This window comes from Ambystoma mexicanum, chromosome 2q (genome assembly GCF_040938575.1).
Source record: "Ambystoma mexicanum isolate Mex_15411 chromosome 2q, UKY_AmexF1_1, whole genome shotgun sequence".
In the NCBI taxonomy this organism is placed as follows: domain Eukaryota; kingdom Metazoa; phylum Chordata; class Amphibia; order Caudata; family Ambystomatidae; genus Ambystoma; species Ambystoma mexicanum.
Window position 1 is genome coordinate 1,480,958,858 of NC_090924.1, and position 19,854 is coordinate 1,480,978,711.

General features: G+C 48.5%; 1 protein-coding gene across 3 annotated transcripts in view; it reads left to right on the forward strand.

Annotated features, from left to right (window-relative positions):
• The window catches only part of FAM13B (family with sequence similarity 13 member B), a 694,693-nt gene that overhangs the window by 60,136 nt on the left and 614,703 nt on the right, over nucleotides 1-19,854 (forward strand). For all 3 annotated transcript variants that reach the window (XM_069649076.1, XM_069649078.1, XM_069649077.1), the window contains exon 3: nucleotides 6,213-6,323. The gene's annotated coding sequence lies outside the window, so the exon portion shown is untranslated. The remainder of the gene's footprint in view (nucleotides 1-6,212; nucleotides 6,324-19,854) is intronic.

Below are 19,854 nucleotides of genomic sequence, written 5' to 3' on the forward strand. Positions count from 1 at the left end.
ATACTCCAACATGGCATCGCTAAGAAGAGTGACACTCACCATGGCCCTCATCCTCCCACTATTTCACAACATATCTCCCTCAAACCTCCCACCTAGTACCTAGAACAAAACCCTCTCCCCCCCATGCCATCTAGAGACAAACACCACCCTCAGCCTATCCTGTCACCTACAGAATGGATAACCAAATTTGCCACTCCACCCATACCACTCATCCCATGCCCCACCTACCTACCTACCTGAGAAACACCAAACTAGGCTCCCACCTCAAAATACACGACACCAAAGGCCTTGACTTGTCCCCTGCTGCTAAGAAAGAAGAGACTCAGTTCCCACACCAGTCTCAAACACACACCACTGAGTACTCCCACGCTACATGCAGGGAAGCTCAAACCACATGTCAGGCGCCATTAGTAGCTCCCACTGACATTTCCAACAACCTCAACACACCATCAAGATGTGAGCATCTGCTAGAGGACTCTGAGGCCCAGCCTACCATCACAATCAAAGGCGCCCCCATCAACGCTTGCTCCCTAGTAGCACATGCCCTTGATATTGCAGACGTGATCACAACTAACGACGTAGATCTCCTCGCAGTTACTGAAACATGGTTTCACGCCGCTGCCGGACCATCTCTCTGTCTCTGTCTCTCTCTCGCCATATCAGAGAACTACTCTATCATTAGAGCAGATAGAACATCAGGGATAGGCGGTGGGGTAGCTGTCATTGCAAAATCTAACCTGAATATACGAGAAGTGACCAAACCTGACATATCATCGGCTGAACTCCTATCCTTCCCATTGTCCAGCTCCAGAACCATACTAGCCCACCTCCTATACAGACCCCCAGGCGCAATCACCACCTTTTGAGGAGGACATCTCCCACCTATTGACCTCTAATACAAAACCAGGCTCCCAAATCTTATTATTGGGACACTTCAACCTTGGTCTTCAGGACCCTAATGACGCAAACGCATTGTTGATCAATGATGCCATCATACAATCAGGCCTAACACAACGTGTTAACAAGCCCACACATGCTAAAGGCAGACCTTTAGATTGTCTGGCCGATGTTAACTGTGACATCTTGGTGACGACCAACATCACCCCCTGCGCTTGATCTGACCATCACCAAATCAACTTCAGTATACCCATAACCGCACAAAATAACCTACCTCATACCTCCCCTCTGCAATCTCTTGCCAGGAACAAACTTATTATCTCTATGGAGAATCCCAGACCATTACTGCACCCTATCACATCTGTTGATCCCACCACTCCCAATCCCACTTCTCTAGTTAAACTCTACGCAGACAAATTAGAACTAGCCTTGAACCAAATGGCTCAGCTAAAACGAAGAAAAACTAAACCATTGGCACACATGAACAAATGGTTCTCGGCGGAACTAAAAGCACTGCGCAACCTCAAGAGGTCAGCTGAATCTAGCTGGAGGAAAGCCCCATCTATCACCACGAAAGAAAAATTCAACTCAACAGCTGCTACATACAAAGCCGCTATAATGAATGCTAAAAAAGAAATCTTTAATACCAGAATTCACAACGCCAAATCTGGCACTAAAGAGCTATTTTCCAGCCTACGAAAACTGGAATCACCTGTGCCACTTACCGATGATTGCATCAAGGATAAAACCTGGTGTAATAACATCCAACAAGCTCTCTAATAGACTAGCCATCCTGCAAGCTAAGATTGAAGCAAAAAAAGCCATCCTTGCTTCCAAAATCTACGCTAGCGACACTTCCAGCTCACCCCACCCCGACTGCCCCCTCTTCCATTTTATTCCCCAGTTAGAGGACAAAGTAACCAATATAATTGCCAGCCTAAAACCATCCAATTGTCTAGGAGACAGTCATTAAGGACTGGGCCAAAGACCTAGCCCCCTTTATCACCACCCTGATCAACTCATTGTTTAAAAACTCTGTAGTCCCACACAACCTTAAAGAGGCCTGGCTCCTACCTCTACATAAAAAAACCTAACCTTGACCCGACAAACTATAGGCCCATCGCTACTGTCCCCTTTCTCCTTAAAATAATACAGAGTAGCATACCTCCAAATACGACATTTGGAAGTCAACAACCTCCTACGCATGCGACAATTACGATTTAGACCCAGGCATGGGACTGAAACAGCCCTCCTGGATCTAAAAATCCAAATGGATGAAGCCATAGACAAGGGCAACCTGGCCATCTTGCTCTTGTTGGACCTGTCTGCTGCCTTCGACCTAGTCGACCACCAAATACTCATTAAACACCTCCTCGGCTGCTGCATTCTCTCAGGATGCCACCAATTGGATCCGGTCCTTCCTTTCGGATAGAACAGAGTCTTCGTCCCCTTCAGGCGGCGCTGCGGCTGACCCTGCACAGATCCAATGTGGAGTTCCCAAGGCTCGTGCATCTCTCCCAGGCTTAACATCTTCATCTTCACCCAGCTCCTCTTTGACCGCATTGATGGGAGTTACCTATAAAACTATGCCGATGACGCCCAGGTCCTCATTGCACTCATCGGAAGCTATGAGGAAGATGTTGCTAAACTAAATGAGATCTACCTTGAAATTCAAGTATGGATGGACACTCATAGCCTCTGCTTAAACGATGACAAGACGGAACTGCTGATAGTTGGGTCACAGGCACGTCTTAACTTGACCCCAATACCAATCCTTCATCATTGATGGCAACACTATAAAAGTATCTAAAGAAGTCAAAACATTCGGTGTGTATCTTGACTCCGCTCTCTCCCTCAACAAAAACAAATTAACGCCACCATCTCTTCCACAGCCTACTCCAATAAACTCATCAATGCATGCAAACCTTTCTTATCCACCAACAGCCGCCTTATGCTAGCCAGGGCCCTCAATTTATCCAAACTAGACTACTGTAACACACACTTCCTGGGCTCCACAAACCACAACTTAAATAGACTGCAGATACTACAAAACAACGAACTCAGATGCGCCCTCCACCTCCCACATTTCATTGGCCAGGAAGGAAGTCCACTGGCTACTTATCCGTAAGAGAATCGGATTACGAGCACTTGTTATCACTCACAAATGCCTCTATCAGACAGCCGCTCAATACCTATCCGACAAATTCTCCACAGAACTCTTCTAAACCAACTAGATCCCCATACCTACACCAGCTTTGCATCCCTAGGTTTAATTTGAAAACTATTTGAGCGGACACGTCATTTTGGTCGTTCCGAGCTAAGGTTAAGGATTTACTCTAAACTCAGCATTAGATTTTCAACTACTGTAGGGGAGGACTGGTCCAAAACGACCCCCCTCGCCTGCACTTTCTCCCCAGGTGAGGACTGTGGCTCTCTTGGGTGTCTCCTCGTGCCACCCGGGCCCAGGTGGTGGAGGGCACGCCCACTGGAGACATTGCCCGCACGTATTAATTGCCCGCACATATCGAATGACCACATCTATTGATCACAACACAAATTTAGTTAGGCCCAAAAACCATTCTTTGCCCAGTAAAGATGGTGTGAGCTCAGCGCACTGTAGCGCGGCCCCCACCCTTGGAGAACATCCCTGTTGCCGCAGCACCCTGGTAGATCCGCTGCGAGCCCGTTCCCACGAGCCAGAAGGACATGAGCCAGTGTAATGCTCTAACATTGTAACAGTCACCTTCCGTAGTGTATCGTATCATCGCTCCCAGCATGACCCGGCCAGCAGGCTTAGGCAAGATACAATGAACAGTAAAATGGTCGTCACAGGCCTGACAATCCTCATATATTCATGTTTAAACTACTTGCAAAGGATGCTTTCCTCTCATAAAATCCCTTATATTATAAAAGCCTGTAAGATGTATAATTAAAAAGAGATCATGCCCCCATGATATAAGCACCAATGAACATACACCATTGCAGTTGGATGTTAATAATAAAAGAACGCACCAAGAATCTATTTGTTACACGTATTACTGAGATACTTACACCCCATGGGCTCGCGCCATAACTAAAGCTAATGCTGCTAGAGTACACGAGAAAGCGGATGCAACTATACTATGAACTCATTAAAGAATGCGCAAGAGTACACGTATCATGTGTGAATGTCTGAGCCCCTCATATGCAACCACCGTCACGGACGGTGGCGGGCCGTTTTCTATGTACTCCACTGATCCAACCACTACCTCATTTACCGCAAATGTATATGCATGTAACTAAAACACTGTAGCTGCTAGAGTGTAATGTACAAATATGATGCTCGATCTGGGTATAATCGAAACGCACCCAGCAAAGGTTAAAAGCATGTTTTTGACGTGATTCTAAATAAGTATTATAGAAAGTGTTCAAATGTTTGCGATGTCTTTACTTGTATTCGGCAACACACGAGGGAGATACCTTTGTGAAATACTTGCAAGGCCATTCCCCCTCCCACCCTGTGAAGGCTGCCAAAGGCATGAGAGCAGAAACCGCGCCGCGCTGCTTTACCTCCCCCAAACCAGACTGGAGCCGCTTCAAAGATTTGTAACCCCCTCTGTAGCACCCAAGGCCACCACCCGCCACCTGCATTATTTACAGCATAGCAGTAAACCTCACAACCCACCAGACCACCTCAGACCTACGGCCCTGTGCAATAAAGACACCCCACGCTTTGACAACACACAGCGGAACATCCATAACAACTTCTAACAAAGCAGAAAGACATGTACCGCCCGTGCCAGGCCCTGAAGCTTAGCCCCTCGACCTATGGCCCCGGTCAACAGGACACTGGTAACCATGCCCTGACGTATTGCCTCCAGTCCCCTCACAAGGTGCATTCCTCCTGTGTTGCATTAACCTGTTGCATAACCTATTGTAAGATTTACTGAAGAAGATAACACTAAAACTGCTTGAATGACTGCGGTGTGCATGGAATAGGGCTAATAAGTCAGGAAGAGACATTCATCTCTGCCACTGGCCACGATGGCCCCACAACACCGCCTGGATGAACTCCGCCACCCGGCCAGGCCCAGCCCAACCCACGAGGCTGCCCAATGACGTCTTCCAGCCAAAGCCAACCACATCACAGCAGCACCTATAGTTAGTCGTCGCCACCCAATCCCCATGAATTTGTGCCCCCTATAGTATGTAGGTTTTGATGACGTTTTTTGTAAATATATACGCCTGTCTTTGCTATTGTCAGACAGAGCGCTCTCTGAGTTTGCAGAGTTCTTTGCATGCCCAATTCTGATTGATAAACTCCCATTTACGCTCACCCGCACTCTGTCTTGGCCTTATTCCCATTTTGGGAGAGTCCTTCATTGTCTCTCATTGCGGGGAGGATCGTGCTGTTTGGGGACGCTTGCCTTCACTACTCGGCCAAATCTGGCGCTCTTGCTCTTTGTGATATAAAGAGGTAGCTCCAGTTTTGGCGACATAAACCTTTGTAACTAATACATACGTCTGCATGGACAATTATGTAACCTGGTCCTTCATAGTAACTATTGTACTACACCTCCCCACGTTTATACCTTGTATGTATGTGCAACTTTCTGTAACACTGCTGCTCCAAGGAAAATGCACCCAGTTACCTGAGGGTTCGGCTGCACTTTACAAATAAACTAGACCTACAAATAAACTAAACTAAGTAAACCAAAGTATACCCAAGAACACTTTAAAGCCAGAGACTCAAGCGTCACTTATTAATAAACCCTTGGAAGAATCCAACCTATTTGTAAGAGCAGTCGACGAAGCTCTCGAGACTATCTAATAAATGTCGTATTTTTGTATTTTCCTGTCTATGTTGAATTATTGTGGGTTCTACTGGATGGACTCATTGTGGACCCCACAATCTCCTGAAAATAGCATGGACTGCTCACCACTGCCAACTTGATTCGGTTTTGGCTGACCTCAGAGTTCCCCCGTTAACTATAACTCGGGTGGCCTACTGAAATCTGTCCACCAGGCCAGATTCTAGCAATCCATCTTAACTGTATCCTGACCAAATCTACCATGCGGTACACACTCACTTCTGCCTAGCCATTAATGTGTCTTGTGCTTAGTTTCACCCACCAACTAGAGCAACACTGAAGAAATACCCTAACAATAATCCATTCATGCAAGCTAATGATGATCAGTTGTACTTCTTCCTTGCCGTTATTGACCTACTAACGCAGTAGCCTGAGTTTCCCTATTGGCATACGGTGCACACGCTGTGATGTTTTTTTCACTTCTTTTAAGCTTTACTGACCAATTCCTCTTTATTGCTTCCCCAGCATTGCGTAAAGCAACACTTCTCCACGCTCTAAACTGCCCACCATTCCAAATGAAGCGGCACGCCAGGACGCGGCACTAAGCAACGTTCCCATACGTGGATGAATAATTGGGTAACACTGGTTTCTTTTTTAGTTTGTTGGTAATGCATGTTACCTGTTTGTTACTATGATAAACAGGACATTTCTGAACTGCAGTCTGGTTCGATTATGGGATTAGCCTTTGAGTAAGTGATTTCCATGTGTGTTGCATTTGCTCACTAACCAATGTTTAGCCAGCCATGGCAGCTGTTGGGGAGACATAGCTGCCGCCCTCTGAGAGAACGGCGGTTCTGCTACGGAGACCACACCCATCGGCTCAAGCGCCTCCATGACACAACACATGAAGCACATCCCCAAGGGCCAACAGTTGACCTAGTCGTCGACAGATAAGCCACACACAGTGTCGAGGGGGAGGTCCGAAAAAGTCCCTGTACACTGGGTCGTCGCGAACACCACAAGACGGGCCCCCGAAACACTCAAGTCTGTTTCTGGACCACGACTAAACCAGTAAAGTCCTTGGGGTCCGGGTGTCGAAAGACGTGTCGATGGCCCCAACAAAGAATTCCAAAATGATTGAGTTAATTAAGAAATGTATCCATGAGACCCTGCTCAAGGCAAGAACGTCGAAAAACCCAAAGTCCCCGATTCCCTAAACCACAGAATCACACGGTTCAGAGGTTAGGGATTATTCAACCCCCTAAAGACACCCTGTCGGGGGCAGTGCATCGGAAACAGCCCCCTGCACCAGAGCTTCTGCCGACTCCTAACCCCTCAGTGTTGCCAAGCTCCTCACAGTAGATGCCGGAGCAGTTTGATAAAGTCATGAGGAGAATGTCTAGTTTTGTCAATTCTTTGAGCAGCACCCAGAACAACTTACCAGCCTCCAGGAGCCCCCCTCAAAGCGATACAGCTAACAAACAGCCTGATGCCAAGAGATCCTGCCTGGATGCAACACAAACTTATACCACGACATGTCAAGGTGGGGCATAAGACTTGTATTACTACGCCGCTCAAGGCTCACAGGAGCCAGGCTCATTTACAGACCCAAATGACCAAGGCGACACAGGGGAGAACAATACGATGACGATGTATATACATCATCCAATCCCCAGACCATACCGACCAACCAGTGGTTGATTTCCCAGTAGACAACCAGCTGCAATACAATGACCTACTTTTAAAGGCTGCAGAACCCCTTTTAGATGCCCAAGAAACTCAAGTTGATAAAGACTTTGTAGGAGACCTCCTTGGGGATAAGAGATCTACAGCACAGTACATCCCACTGCTTCAATCTGTGCAAAGGCGGATTGATCCTTCTTTGCTTACCACCAATCTGACTAGGGCAGTTAGTCCACGCATCGAAAAGAAGTTTAGGCCATCCCCTTCAGAACCATTGTATATCGGGAGACAGCTAAAGCCTGACTCTCTTGTAGTGACTGCCACAAGGAAGAGAGCAGGCACTCCTTTAGCCTCCACTGAAGCTCCTCCGGAGAGAGCAAAAACATTTACACCTTAGGCAGGAGAGTGGCTTCCTCAGCCAGGGGAGGCTAGCCAACAACACTGCACTACTGTTCAGCTACAATTGTCACAAGTGGGATAACATTTCACAGCAATTGGATTCAGTCCCAGAACTTTTAAAAATGCAACTATTCCAAACAGTCGTTGACGGGAGACAAATGGCAAGCTGCATCCTCTAAAATTATTTAGACGCAGCAGAGAATGCGGGATGGATTGTGGCAGAGGGTACCCTTATCAAATGCCACGCATCCAATCCGGACCAATCCAGGTTCAAATTGGAAACAAAGCATTCTTTTGAACATGCCCATTGAGCCCAACGCTTTATTCTGCAAAGTTGACGAGGAAGCTCTAAAGAGCGCCAAAGAATAAGACGGCCTCAAGTCCCTGGGCCAACTCGCAAGGGAACCATTTGTGCAGAGAGGAGGTTCCAACACACGCCCGTTTAGAGGACAGAACTGCCAGTGTTGCTCCAGCTATAACCAGGGACCGGGTTCACCATGGGGATCATCAAAGGGCAGAAGTAGAGATTGATGCTCCTCTGGGGGGCGCTCCACCCCCCCTAAGCAGTGGCCACCTTCCCTGCCTCCCCAGTAGGTCCTATCTCACTTAACCTACGTATGGTAGGGAAATCGCTTCGGACAAGTGGGTACTTTCCACCGCTTCAGGGTACTACTGCATAGAGCTACTGCCACCACCACCACCACCCAGCCAGCCAACCACCCACCAAGACCTAGACAAAGACAAGCTACGCCGGAGGAACAACACATTCTGCTAGAAGAAGTCGAAGCACTGCAACTAAAGGACACCATAGAAATTGCCCCGACAAACCAGGTAAACGAGGGTATCCATTCAATGTACTTCCGTGTGCCTAAAAAATAACCTGTCCTAGACCTGCGCCCTGCGAACACCTATGTCAAGCCACAAAAATTCTCATGACAATGCTACAAGTAATGAAAGAGAAAGGACCTAGGCTAATTAGCCTTCGGTGTGGGCTGCACACCTAAATTCCCCCAATAGGGTTAGAACATTTATTTTTAGAATATAAATGACAGTAAAGCCATCTTTGATAAAGTTGCTTCGAAGTGCTTTTATTCTGCAAATTGCAATTCAATTCGATTTCTCATTTAGTTAACGAATGGTTAAACGTCACCAATTCGTTTTGTGCTGATACAATGGCAAAGAAAAATAACCTAGGGCTAATGCATTTCGGAATGGTAACATTCCTTCCTCAGAGCCAGGTTAAATGTACACGAGCATACAAAAAAATCTTTCTGTTAGAATATTTTGAAAAACATCAAATGTATATGCATTCAGGAGAACAGGGTACCCACAATTGACGAACACGTACATGTAGACAGAGAGAAGAGAAGAGAACATTGTCAGTGATTTGTAAACATTACATTGCATTAATGCGTTCTTTAAAAGACTATTATCATCCGACATTCAAATTGCACTTCCGTCAAGGTTTACATTAGATCTATTACTAAGTGTCTTCTGGTCAAGTATTCTGGGGGATAAGGCTGAACATTTTCATGTTATCACTGACCTGAAACGGGTGGCTTCAGTACATGCTGTTCAAACGTTCCTTCTCAGAACGCTGCGAAATGAAATAGTATGCTGCATTTAGTCACGATCAATCGTGGTAGCTTCTAATACGTGCCTGTCTATGTGAAAGCAGAGCGCTTACCTTGTGAGTGTGTAGCTCGCTCGAGCGAAGTAACCTCCGACTGCGGGTAGCAAGAAGGCTCTGCTTGCGTCTGCTTGTATATATGTAATGTTGTCATGGTGATGTAAATCTCAAAATGGCGGATGCATGACTTGTGTTCATTCAGGCGGATGCATACTTTTCGTCCTGTTTCTCCTACATAGTACTGTCCACAGGGACAACGTATGCAGTTCTATTAGGATCATTTGTGCAATCCAGGGTGTTTATGCAATCGAGTTACCATACACCAGCATTAGCACTGCCTTTAATTGCCCACTCTAGTATGGCCACTTCATGCACCCGCCATTTTGAGATTTACATCACCATGACAACATTACATATATACACGCAGACGCAAGCAGAGCCTTCTTGCTACCCGCAGTCGGAGGTTACTTCGCTCGAGCGAGCTACACACTCACAAGGTAAGCGCTCTGCTTTCACATAGACAGGCACGTATTAGAAGCTACCACGATTGATCGTGACTAAATGCAGCATACTATTTCATTTCGCAGCGTTCTGAGAAGGAACGTTTGAACAGCATGTACTGAAGCCACCCGTTTCAGGTCAGTGATAACATGAAAATGTCCTGCCTTATCCCCCAGAATACTTGACCAGAAGACACTTAGTAATAGATCTAATGTAAACCTTGACGGAAGTGCAATTTGAATGTCGGATGATAAGTCTTTTAAAGAACGCATTAATGCAATGTAATGTTTACAAATCACTGACAATGTTCTCTTCTCTTCTCTCTTCTCTGTCTACATGTACGTGTTTGTCAATTGTGGGTACCCTGTTCTCCTGAATGCATATACATTTGATGTTTTTCAAAATATTCTAACAGATTTTTTTGTATGCTCGTGTACATTTAACCTGGCTCTGAGGAAGGAATGTTACCATTCCGAAATGCATTAGCCCTAGGTTATTTTTCTTTGCCATTGTATCAGCACAAAACGAATTGGTGAAGTTTAACCATTCGTTAACTAAATGAGAAATTGAATTGAATTGCAATTTGGAGAATAAAAGCACTTCGAAGTAACTTTATCAAAGATGCTTTACTGTCATTTATATTCTAAAAATAAATGTTCTAACCCTATTGGGGGAATTTAGGTGTGCAGCCCACACCGAAGGCTAATTAGCCTAGGTCCTTTCTCTTTCAGCACATAACGAGTGTCCCACACGGTGACACAGTATAATGGGCTGCACCCTTTGAAGTAAAATCTAAAAGCATACTCAACAGATACTAATCTATTCAAAATCAAAAGAAACAAGCTGTGCACCCTATTCCATTCTTCAATGCTACAAGTAATACCATTGCTAAAACAGGGGCACTACATTGCAACCGTGGACATGAAGGATACATACTTTCATATTTCAATGTTCCCAGCGCATAGAAGATTCCTGCAATACAAAATAGTGAATCAACACTACCAATTCAAGGTGCTACGCTTTTGGATACCCTCTACTTCAAGGGTATTCACCAAAGTGCTAGCGGTAGTGACAGTGCACCTACGCAGAGAAGCAATCCCAGCCTTCCCTTATCTGGAGGACTGGCAGATAACCGGGGGATTCCCCTCAAAGTTGCAAGCAAAATACCCAAAGAACAATCAATCTGATGTTCCAAAGCAAAACCAAACAGTTCTTAGGAGCCATCATAAAGAGGGAAGAGGGCCGTGTCTTCCCGTCAAACTAAATACCTCTGTATCTGTCCGGTCGCCAAATGAACGTACGCAAAGCAATGTGATTGCTCTGGATGATGACTTCATGCATTTATCTGGTTTCCGCACACATGGCTGCGCACGCACCCAATGCAAGAGTGGTTAACGAAACGGTGGTCTCAGGCAAGCTGTCGGTGGCACGATCTAGTGGTTGATTCACTAATCCTAGTACAAGCTCTTAGCTAGTGGCCCAAAGAACACCTGCTAAAAGGAAAAACCATTCGTAATCTACCAGTTCAAGTGATCCCAAGATGCCTCACTGCTGGGTAAGATTTGCACAGAGCTGGTAAATCTTCCTGACCTGGGTCAACCCCAGAACATTTTGCTTTACTAGTGGGATATTTTTCCTCAACTCAGGGAGTGGGAACCTTTTTCCACACTCACATAATCTTTAACTCTTTTTATGGGTGTCATTTTTCTGACTCTCCAGAGTCTTTTAAAAGTTATCCTCTTTAACAACTTATTGACAATAAGTGCCTGTTGTTGCTGGGTTGCCCCAGGGTCTCCCCATTTAACTTTCTTGTGCTAACCTTGTGAGAACTACAGTTCCCAAGGGTAGAAAGGATCTTTGGATCCCTTTGACATGTTAAGTGAAACCAGCACACCCCACCTTATGTCGAGAGCTGGGGAGATGCAGTGTATCCTCTTTCACACTAAAACTGTAACAATTCTGTTAGTGACAAGCTTACCTTCAATGGCTGGTGGCAGTGTTACCTTGTATTAATTTGGTGCACATTTACCGCGGGCTGTGTTCACAGCTGCAGCAAAGGCACTTAAGGGTGCTCATTTTACCAAAATGGCCCCTGTCGTCTTTTTTTCACCATTTTAGTGGTTCTTGTTGTTTCTTGTTCCTTCCCCTGACATGCAGGGTGGGAAATTCCTTTGTGTGATTTTTATCTTGGATGGGAGACCCCTGGACTCCCCGCCCAGGCTCCTGCCTGTCTGTGAGAGCAGGAAGTAAGGGAGGAGTCCACAACTCCCCAGCCCTTTCTCTTACGCCTTCCTTGAATGGGGAGAAATCCCAGTCGGGGCTGGCTGTCCTGACTGGACAACCAGACCACCCCTTCTTCTAAAATGCGGGGAGAGAATGCAGAGCTTGTGCTGTAATTCCTGATAAATACTGCGAACCTGGAAGCTGAAGACATGTCGACCACTGGCACTTAAACCGAAGAGGATGAAGAAAAATCGGCGGAAATGATTACCAGCAACCGGGGAGCCTGCTGTGTAACCGGAGCCTGCTGTAGCCCTTCCTTCCAATCGACCTGTGGCCTCCAGAGACGACGTCCCCGACCCAGAGCTTGGTGGGACCCACTAGACTTAAGACCTGTATTTTAAGCCATCCCACACGTTTCTGTGACCTTGCTTTGTTGCAATACCCTGGGACCTCAAGCCATTGTGTGGTGCACGGTCTTCTGAATCTCGCTGAAACTTCGTGGGCATCCTGGTGGATCTCCAGAGACACGAATAGAGTCCGAAAAGTCCCAGACTGCTGGGCCTTTAAAACAATGAGACTTCAACCGCGATTTTCTGTCTTCTGTGCTCCTTGAAAAGGTGCCAAATCCGCAGAACTGCATTCCGCCGCAAGGGAAATATTACCTAGAGCCTTCATCGATCCCTGCTGCAAAGTCCCTTCTGAGGTCTTGTTTTCAGTCACCACGACAAGGAATCCACTGACCGGGTATTTGGCTGCAGACCCTGAAGTTCTCCTGCTGCAGAATCTTCAATGCTGAGGTACTGTGTTGGCTTGGGAATGTACTTACCTTAAGCCCGTTAGGATTTCTGTGTAGCTATGTGGTGTTTCCTGTGATTGGGAGGTCCCTCGTCCAGTACACCCAAGTCCAACTGCTAGAATCCTGCTTGGGTGTCTTCAGCGAAGCCCCTGGACCCTCTTCTAACTCTAAAGTGAAATACTTACCGGTTTGCCCAGTTTTCTGACTTTTGCTACTAAAGAACCTATTCTGACACTGCCTGTTGGTCACTAGTCCTATTGACCCCTCCCTTCTGCCACTGAGAACACTCATGCTCCAAGAATAAGGGAAAGACTGTCAAGGGATTGGGACTTCTGCCTAGAAAAGAAAAGAAGTGTTTTAAAAGTTACTTGTAAATAGTTGGTTGGTAAATGTAATTCTAAGAGTGAACAGTTAGGAAAAGTTCATACTGATCTTGAATGTGTGATGCACTATTTTTTTTTTTACAACTTCATTTATTTCGGTTACAGCATTGAACGAACATCAATCGCATTGGAGAGACTCCCATTACAATCGATATGTGTGAGGCATGATCAGTTCCCCCTCACAGTGGCTTCCCTCCCATCCCGCCCCTAGTTTGTCCTGCTCTGGTGGGCTGGGGATCCGTCGGGACTTCGGAGGCCCAGAAAGCTCGACACCAGGCAGGGTTGGAAAGTTAACACTGGTATTCGGGTATGGTAGTCCAGTACTGGAGCCTAGTAGTCGGTGAAGCGGTGGAGAGCCCCATCCCTAGCTGCCATGACCACCTCTGCCACCAGAATCTCCCAAAACTTTATCCACCAGAGGGCCAATAGAGGGCCCCCCTGCAATTTCCACTTCCGTGCCACTGTGATCTTGGCTGCTAGCAGCAAATGTGTAAGCAGTTTGACAGAGCGTCCTTTTTTAGGATGGCAGTCTGGGCTTGCCACCCCCAGGAGGATCACCCCCGGGTCCATCGTCAGTTTGCGCTGGGTAATGTCCTCAATGGTCAGTATGGTCTCCCTCCAGAAGGCTTGCACTGTCGGGCATTCCCACCACATGTGGAAAAATGACCCCCACTCGCCGCAGCGCCTCCAACAGCTCGGGTCTATAGTTGCATTGCAGTGGTGCAGGCGAACTGGGGAGTAGTACTAGCGGTGGAGGAGCTTTAGGGCGCAGTCCTTGTTCATGACGCATCTGGAGGTCGAGTTGACACTAGTACATATCTCCACCCATGTCTGATCCTCGATGGGGTGTTCCAGGTCCGCTTCGCATCCGGACATATGAGGGTCTGACTTTTAACATATCCTTCTGGAGGAGGCGATACAGCTTGATGATCCGTACCCGGCAGGAGCCTTCCCCTAGCGCCTGTTCAAGGGGGGTGAGTTCCCGGGTGGCCCCCAGGCGGACCACCGGCTGTGAGATCCAGTGGCGCATTTGGGCGTATGCAAACCTCTCCCTTTCCATCAGCTGAAAGCAATCTTTGCATCCTCGAAGCTGAGCGGATTGTTGCCCTCGTAGAGTTGGGAGAGGGATCGGAGGCCTCCTGCAATCCATCGGCTAAAGCGTGCTGCCTCCATTCCTGGCGTGAAGTCAGTGTTCCAGATGACCGGGGAGAGCGGGCTCAGGCCCCTGGGCAACTTCTTCCTTCACCGGGCCCATGACCACGCCTCTAGGGTTGCTTTAGTAGTCGATAACCTCTGTAGTCCGTGGCTCTGGCAGGCCCCTGGGATATGTGGTAGAGAGTGTAACTATGGCTGACATCTAGTTTGCTCGATGCGTGTTTCCTTTTGGGGGGGGGGGGAGCTTCCAGGTCCACCCAGGCGGCTGCGCTCACTAGTTGGGCTGCCAAGGCATTTTGCTGCCCCAGTCATGACTTTCAGGGGTATTCTGGCTCTGCACCCCTCTCCAGACAAACTTCGCGAGCTTCCTTTTGTTGTTGCTCCAAGGCCTGTTTCGGGGGTCGGGGGGAACAGGGAGAGCGGAGCAAAGGTTTAGCAGTCTGGGAAGGAAGTTCATTTTGCATGCTGTGACCCGTCCCAGTAGAGGGATTTCTTGGCTGTCCCAGCGTTGGTCATTCTCCAGTTCCTTGAATAAGGGGTGGGGGGGGGGAGTTAACTGCGTGCAGTCGTTTCGGGTCCGCTGTGAGGCGTATTCCCAGGTAGGCCGATAAGGTGGTGCTCCATGTTAGCGACACAGTGCCTGGAGGGTGGCTATGAGGGGAGCATCCAGGTTGACGCCCAGTGCTTCCGATTTGGAGTAGTTCACCTGGAATCCTGCCACTCGTTCGAATGCTTCCAGCTCGGTCAGGACAGCGGGCAAGGAGGATTGACAGTTGGTGATGGAGATCATTACATCGTCGGCGTACAAGGAGATCTTGAACAGCTCACTGTTTACGTCCAGCCTGGCGATGTTGTCATTGGATCGCATCCTTTGGGCGAATGGTTCCTTGACCAAGACAAAGATCAGCAGGGAGAGTGGACATCCTTGTCTCTGCCTGCACAAGAGCAGGATTGGAGTTGAGGTCTTCTGGTTCAGTCAGAGTGATGTTTTCTGGGCTTTGTAATTATCTAGTACCATTTTTTTTGGAATGTAGGGCCAAACCGGAATGCCTCCAATGTGAGGCGCATGAAGTTCCAGTCCACCCTATCGAAGGCTTTAGTGGCATCCAGGGCTAAGACTGCCAGGCCAGGCCCGTCGTTCTTGGGTCGCAACTTCGATGAGATTGAGCGCTTGGCGGATGTTGTTCAGTGATTTTGCCTCTGATAAACCCTGCCTGGTCTTGATCTATGATAGATGGTAGGACTTGCACTAACCTTTTCGCCAATACCTTTGAGTTTGCGTCCACGTTAACCTGTGATATTGGTCTATATGATGAGCATTCCTTTGGGTCTTTGCCAGGTTTCAGTAGCATGATTGTGGTGGACTCTTGCGTAGAGGGAGCTATGGTACCTGTGTCCGGAGCCGGGTCCCTGGGCTTCAGAGATTTGAGTATTTCTTCCACCGCTTCGGTTGTGATTGGGGCTTCCAGGGCGGATCTTTCTGTTTCTGAGGTGTGGTAGCCAGGCGTCTGCTATGAATATTTCCTGGAGGGCCTGCGGGTGGGGGGGGGGGGCTGAGGGTCAGCGTGTCTGCCAAATGGGTCGTTGCAACCTGTAGTTTTGCTGCTTCCCCATACAAAGTTCTACCCTTTGGGTCTTTCAATGCAATAATGTGGTTCAGTCGGCGGGTTTTGGCTAATTTGCTCACCAGGTATCTGTTAGGAAAGATTTCGTTATTGTAGGGAACTTTCCTTCCATGTGGCAACCCCTAAACTTTTTGCTATTGTTTTCAACCTGTTTTCTTGACTTTGCCAGAGAAGTGCAGCCTTCTGCCGTACTCCTCTGGGCTTTCGCTCCTTTCTTACGGGGAAACTGACATGCCCTTAAGACAGTCAGTACCGGGGAACGCTGTTTCCCGTAGTTTCTTTTATCGTGTCGCCATTTTAGTGCAACACGACACAAGAGGGCACTGTAAGCTAAGTTACAGCTCTCTTGGGTCTCTAGCCTTCTACAGACCCTAGACACTCTTGTAGGATGGTTTTTGGATCGGTGCAAGTCATTCAGGGACTGGGCTGGTGGCAGCGATCATTTGGTTTATTTTGAGCTCCTTTTGCCGTTCTGAGCACCTTTTTGCCGCGAACACAAAAGGGTGGCCCGGCTACCCAAAATGGCCGGACCACGAGGCTCCTTTGTCTCGTCCACTGTCCGTCTTGCTCCCTTTACCTTCCCCCGGGTCCGGCGACCCGGGGCCTTCCTTATTTGGGCATGTAGTTTCCCGCGAAACACGGTTGCTTTCGCGGGCTTCTACATGTCGTTTGAGTGCCCCCAGGATGTGGGCTGGGCTGTCTGGTCCCAATACACATCCTGGGTGCCAGAGAGTCTAGGGTGGTGTGAATGCCTGGGACCACTGTGGTCCGTGATTGGTCCACGTATGGTATGTGTGTTGATGAGCGGATCTCCCATTGGCTCCCCTCCGTTTTGGCGCGAAGGGAACCGTGGATAAGAGGGAGCTGGAAACACCACTACCATGTCGATCTCCTGAGTTCTTACGAACCCAGGGATACAGGAGCCAAGTATCCTGCGAACACGAGGCTGGACCGAGGAATCGCTGGTGACCCTCTGAAGAACTTCTGCTCCTCATTGCTGTCGTCCGGTGAAGCCCTTTCCACCTAAGATCGAACAAGAAGGCCTGTACTGGCGCTTCGACCTATTGGAATAGCAGGACCAGCTATTCCCGGCACCTTCATCAACTCCTGCCGTAAGCCTTCGGAAGTGTCTCTGGGCCATCCAGTTGACTGACCAGCTTACTAAGGAGTCCTGCTCTGTAATCGCCGACAGGTTGGGTGGTATTCTGAGTCCGGGGCACGCTCACACGCTTCGTTTGCTTAGCAACCCTAAGCTAGAGGTGAACGGTGCTCGTTTGGCTTGAATACACCCGGCCGTTCCGTTGCCCTGCCGTGGCGACAAAACTGTGCAGGATTCTTCGATCGGGACGTCTTTTTACTCTGCACGACGACGAGACGTTCCCTGCTCTTCAGAACCTGCCAGAAGCTGCATCTATCGAGGAGAAGCTCGGGCCTGCTTGCTTCGGGGACCGGTGAGTAGATTAGCTAGGATCTGGTCGCCCTCCTGCAGTGCCCCTTGCTTTTCCCCGCTGTAAATATGGCTCCCCTTGTCCGTACTCGCGCCCTACTTCTGCCTCACAGTGGAGGCTGCACTAGAGTCGCGGACCGTGTTCTCCTTCATTAGGGCACCCTACAGAGCTGTCCAACGTCCTTCGAAGAGCTTCACCTTCTGCCCATTGGCACCGGCGTGTGCAGGTACTTTTGAGCGCTAGGCTCCACTCTTCGTAGGGATTGGACTACCATCTAGTTAGGGGCCTCAGAAGGCGGACATATCACACGCATTGGTTCGCACTGCCTGTTTTCCTTCCCCTGCAGGTGGATAACATATTTCGTGCTGCTAATGCTGTGAAACTGTGTATTCTGTATATATATTGGGGGGATAGTGTATGTGTTGGTTTAATATCGTTGTATATTGCTGCTTTTACTGTGGTTATTAGTTTCAAGGCCTTATAATAAATGTGTATCTATTTTTGATATAAACAACTGTTTGGAGTAGTTTGTAAGCGCTCTTGCTTTGTGTGCTCATTGCGGGCTTTCAGTCACCCTCACCCCTCTTGAGACCTAGTCTTGGCCGCCGCGATCGCTACCTTGATTGGTCTGGCTTGTCCAGAGGTTACCCTGTTCCAAGTAATTAGGTTGGCCTTCTGAACTTCTGCGCCACCAGGACAGAGTTCAGAAATCCGTCTTAACAGTATCTATTAGCTTTATTCACGTAGTAGCTCTGCTTGGTCCGAAGCAGGGACTGCGCTGTGTCCTCAGCGTAGTATGCTTCCAATTTTGTGCGAGCTAGCCTCACCATATTAGCCGCTTTGGGGGTCTATTTTTTTCTTTAGGGTCGCATCTGCCTCCGCCATCTCCTCCTCTAGCTGGTTTCTACTTATGGTTCGCCTCCTCTTATATGCGGCAGCCTGGGCTATCAGTTCCCCTCTAATTACGGCCTTCATGGCTTTCCATCTTGTTGCCGTAGAGGTGAGGTTGGGGGGGGGTTTCCTTGAAATAATTGTGGCTATTGCATCACGTACTGCCATGGCATGTAACATTGGTTCATATAGGGACCAACTGAGTTTTTCTGGGGGTGTCTGGGTCGAAGATGCTTGCGGTGAGGAGTATTGGGGCATGATCAGATTAAAAACCTTGAGTCAATTTCAACTTCAACTTCATCCGTAAACTGCAGGAGCTGCGGGCTAGCTAGGATCAGGTCTATTCGAGATGAAGTGCAGTGGATGTGGGAGAAGAATGAGAAGTCAAGTCTGCTGTATCCGGGTGGAGGACCCTCCAGGTGTCCACTACGGCCAAGAACAGGTGACGGAGGCCCAGTGCAATCTTGAAGTCCATAGTTGCTGGAACACCTGTCCTGTCCAGTAAGGGGTTGGGGACCTCATTGAAGTGCCCACCCAGGACCACCCGGACCTCAAGGAAGGGGAGGAGGGTGGATTCCAAGTCTGTGTAGAAAGCCTCCTGACCGTTGTTTGGAGCGTAGACCGCAATCAGCGTGTGGAGATCGCCATAAAGATCCCCCTTAATCGCTATGAACCTGCCATCTGGGCTTCGCAGAGTCCTCTTCTCCTTTAAAGGGGTGCCTTTTGCCAGCAGGATCGCGGTGCCCCCTCTCTTGCTGGGGCCCGAGGCCAGGTATTGTGTTGGGAACGCTCGGCATCGCAGCCTCGCAAAATCCTCCGGTAAGAGATGAGTCTCCTGAAGGAACCCCACAGAGGCCTGGAGGACCTGAAGGTGTCGGAGGGTGGACTTGCGTTTAGTGGGAGAGTTCAGTCCCCCAACATTAAATGAGATGTAGCGTAGCTTGGTGGGGGTTCTGCAGATTGCCTTGGGTAATCAGGTGGGTGGACGGGGGGAGTTAGCCATGCGCTTGCGGGAGTCCTCGGTGGGGAGATGTCGCTGTAGGTCCACTGCAACCGGGTTTTTACTGTCCAACTAAGGGCCAACTGTGGCCCAACAACCAAGAGGGCTGGGAGAGCTCCCAACCCAACAAGAAGGAAAAATAATGAAAAAATTAACCAAACTAGCCCTGGTGGGCCTCGGGCTGGAGTGACTGTCCATCCACTCGGCTGGGGCATTACGTGAGACGCCCGGGTGTCAAGAGTGCAGATTCCGGCATGGAGAGACAATGGTCGGTTATTAATCGTGTGGGAGGGGGTTTGCCTCCTTTTCGAACTTTCCTCCAGCGGTTGTGCTGAGACTTCAGTGTTGAGCTGTGTGGTTTGTCTGCTGGGGGAGGTAGTTAGATCTTCCTCAGGTGTCGAGGGCTCACCCCCCATGATGCTGCAGGCTTCCT